Raw genomic sequence first — 3991 nt, 5'->3', positions numbered from 1 at the left:
GGTGGAATCAAACCCAGGTCTCTGTTACTGTGAAACGGCAGGTACTAACTGCTGAGCCACTGTGCCATCCCCACTCTATGGGGGTTTCCAGAATAGTCAGACCATCAAGACCCTTTTATGGTGTTATGGACCAGGTCAGAGCCCCTCAAAATATTTCAAGAAGGTAGCCTAGACCCTAACATTTCTAGTTGTTTTGAGCAGATGTAGAGTGGCTATTCCAGGAGTGATGTGGCTGGCCCAAGCACTCAGTTTTAAATAAAACAGAGATTATTTAAACACAAACAAAAAAAAAACAAATTCATAATAATATAACAATTTGAAAACCCAATCGAGGCGAAAGTGAGGACTACAGATACTGGAGATTACAGTCAAGATTGGAGTAGCACTGACACAGCAGATCAGGCAACATCCGAGGAGCAGGAAAATCGATGTTTCAGGCTGGAGCCCTTCATCAGGAATGAGACTGGAGACCTCCGGGGTGGAAAGATAAATGGGATGGGGTGGGTGGGGGAGAAGGTAGTTGAGAGTGCAATAGGTGGATGGAGGAATGGATAAAGGTGATAGGTCAGAAAGCAGGGTGGAGCGGATAGGTGGGAAGGAAGATGGTCCAGGTCATGAGGATGGTGTTGAGCTGGCATTTTGGAACTGGGGTAAGGTGGGGTGAGGGGAAATGAGGAAAGTGGTAAAGTCTACATCGATGCCTGGGGTTGAAGGGTTCCGAGGTGGAAGTTGAGGAGTTCTTTCTCCAAGCATCAGGTGGTGAGGGAGCAGCGGTGGAGGAGGCCCAGGACCTGCATGTCCTCGGCAGAGTGGGAGAGGGAGTTGAAATGTTCGACCACGGGGCGGTGGGATTGATTGGTGCGGGTGTCCCGGCAATGTTCCCTGAAATGCTCTGCGAAAAGGTTAAAAAATATGGAATGCTTCATGAATTTGTGTCTTATCCTTGTGCAGGGGCCATGCTAATCTTCGCTGTATCGTTCCAATTTTAGTATATGTGCTGCCGAAGCGAGCACCTTCTCACAGAGCGCTTTAGGGAACATCTCCGGGACACCCGCACCAATCAACCTCACCGCCCTGTGGCTGAACATTTCAACTCCCCCTCCCACTCTGCCGAGGACATGCAGGTCCTGGGCCTCCTCCACCACCACTCCCTCACCACCCGATGCCTGGAGGAAGAACGCCTCATCTTCCACCTTGGAACACTTCAACCCCAGGGCATCAATGTCGACTTCACCAGTTTCCTCATTTCCCCTCACCCCACCTTACCCCAGTTCCAAACTTCCAGCTCAGCACCATCCTCATGACCTGTCCTACCTGCCAATCTTCCTTCCCAACTATCTGCTCCACCCTCCTCTCTGACCTATCACCTTTACCCCTACCTCCATCCACCTATTGTACTCTTAGCTACCTTCTCCCCGGCCACGACCCCTCCCATTTATGTCTCCACCCCCGTGGCTTTCAGCCTCATTCCTGATGAAGGGCTCCTGCTCGAAATGTCAAAAACTCTATCACAACTTAACAATGCTGTTCCAAATTCCTGCAGCAGTCCCCATAACAACCCCTTGGCAAAAAAAGTTAAAATCAGACATAGGTTCTTACAGGAGAGAGAGAGAGAGGGCAGAGAGATATAACAGTGAACCTCCTTCCAGTGAAGCTGTTTCTTTGGGTTCCCCAGCAGCTCCTGAACAGCCAGGCTGCTAAAACCTGCGAGAACTGGCCACTCCCCTTTCATTGTACAAGTGTTTGTTTTTAAACTTCAAAGCTACTTCAAGCAGATAAACCCAGATATCTCGGAACCCATGACTTTCTGACCCCTCTGAAAACAAACCAAAGACAACATAACCTTGTTAAAGGAGCAGCATTGGCACAATGTTGAGAGTGTGGTATATTTAACCCAGAACCTAGCTTTCAGTGATCATAGAGCTATGCGGCACAGAAGGAAGCTCCATGTACCATCGCATCCTGTCAGATCAGTCCAATTTGTAACCCTACCCAGCTTTCCTCATTGCTCTCCGCAGCCGATATCTGTGGGTGAATTATTTATTCACTGTGGGATGAGGTTGAACCTGGCTAGGTCAGCATTTATTGCCTTCCCTAGAGGACAGGTAAGAGTTAATTACATTGCTACATTGGAGTCACATGTTGTCCAGACCAGGTAAGAATAGCAGATTTTTTTCCCTAAAGGATATTAGTGAATCAGATGGGTTTTTCCAACAATTGTCAATGATCATTATTAGACTCTTAATTCTACATTTTATAAGATTGATTTCAAATTCCATCACCTGTTCTGGCAGGATTTAAGCCCAGGTCCCGAGAACATCTCTTGGGTCTCTAGATTGACAGTCCAACAATAATGCCACTAGCTTCCTTCCTTTACTCACTGTTTCTGTGAGTTAGCTTATCAGTTTACCCGAAACATGAATGATTGAGTGGATATAAATCATTATATGCCCTGGCATAGTCTCACAGGAAAGGAGAGATTGCAAATGATTATAATCATTGCTTTTGGGATTCTAAATGGCTGATGCCATTCTAAAATAGCAGATGGGGAGATCATCAGAAGAATGCATTATGTTCACTCATAACATTGATAATTTCCTGGCTTTCAAATGAAAATCCTTGCCTTCTTTTCTTATTAAGACTAGTTGAACTCTTGGGGACTTTATTTAATCAGGCATGGTTCTAATTGCACTTGGCTCTGTGATTATATATCCACTTTAAAGAGTGTCCATGTAAGACCAGAGCTTTACAGAGGAATTCAAGCATCTGTCAAATCTTTTATGTTTTCACAGCCTCCTTCCTTTCAGTCACAGAACTTAATATTGATGACATCACCAGGGGAATTCTGAGCTGCTGCAGTTTGTTGACAGACCTAAACCTTCAAGGAATTAAATCACTTCAGACAAAGGATTGGAAAGATTTGGAATGCTTGACTCTGAAGGCAAGAGAAGAGGAATCAATTAGATGTTTAAAAGGAAAATACATTGTTACTGGGGATGTAAGTGTATTAAGGGATATAGAACTATTTTAGTATTGGAATTAGATAGAACCACTGGTCCTTACAAAATGGCAGCCTGGATTTGCTCCTCTTAATGGGTGAATCCTGTTGCTAGCTTTCCATTAATTTAGAGGGTTCTGGCTTCACGATAAAGCAAATGGAAAATGTTTGCTTAAATTAGAAAGGCAAATGTATTGCAAGTTGTTTAAAATTTTATTCCTAGTTAAACAGGAATTGATTTCAATTTAAATTATTTCATCATTTTCCATGTTTCTGTTTAATGGATACTGTAAGAATATAGAAGCTGACAACCAGATTGACTGAGGTAATGACTGGTTTGGTTTACAGCAAGGAATTACAGAACTTGGGGAAAGATTGACAGGTGTTAGGAATTGGTGTCTAAGTTCCGAGATGATGTAATGTATACACTTGCACTTAATCCAAAATTGTAGAGCCTGAGCACACTGCCTGCACTGCAGAGCTAACTCGCAGAAATATACAGCCACATATTAACCATGTAAGCAAATGGCCTTTGAATAGGTTAAATGAGCCCCTTATTTCTGGTCTCCCTGCTATAGCAAAGATCTTTTTTTTAGATTTATATGATTTATATTAGTTTATATTATATTATATTATATTTATTATTATTTATTATTTTTTATTATTATATATTTATTATTATATTTATTATATTATATTATATTTATATGATTTATATTAGTTACAGTGTGGAAACAGGTCCTTCGGCCTAACAAGTCCACACTGACCCGCCGAAGCGCGACCCGCCGAAGCGCAACCCACCCAGACCCATTTCCTACATTTACCCCTAACACGTAGGACAATTTAGCTTGGCCAATTCATCTGACCAGCACATCTTTGGATTGTGGGAGGAAACCAGAGCACCCGGAGGAAACCCACGCAGACACGGGGAGAATGTGCAAACTCCACACAGTCAGTCGCCTGTGTTGTTAAATGTTAAAGGATACAGGAAAT

At 43.2% G+C, this 3991-nt stretch overlaps 1 non-coding gene across 1 annotated transcript; it reads right to left on the bottom strand.

Annotated features, from left to right (window-relative positions):
- Positions 1 to 906: 906 nt before the first annotated feature.
- On the bottom strand, positions 907 to 1013 carry LOC122564247. The gene has a single exon (XR_006315843.1). It is a non-coding gene; the product is annotated as a U6 spliceosomal RNA (small nuclear RNA).
- Positions 1014 to 3991: the final 2978 nt, after the last annotated feature.

This window comes from Chiloscyllium plagiosum, chromosome 28 (genome assembly GCF_004010195.1).
Source record: "Chiloscyllium plagiosum isolate BGI_BamShark_2017 chromosome 28, ASM401019v2, whole genome shotgun sequence".
Lineage (NCBI taxonomy): Eukaryota > Metazoa > Chordata > Chondrichthyes > Orectolobiformes > Hemiscylliidae > Chiloscyllium > Chiloscyllium plagiosum.
Note: the sequence above shows the minus strand (reverse complement) of the source record. Positions and strands in the feature narration are given on the sequence as shown.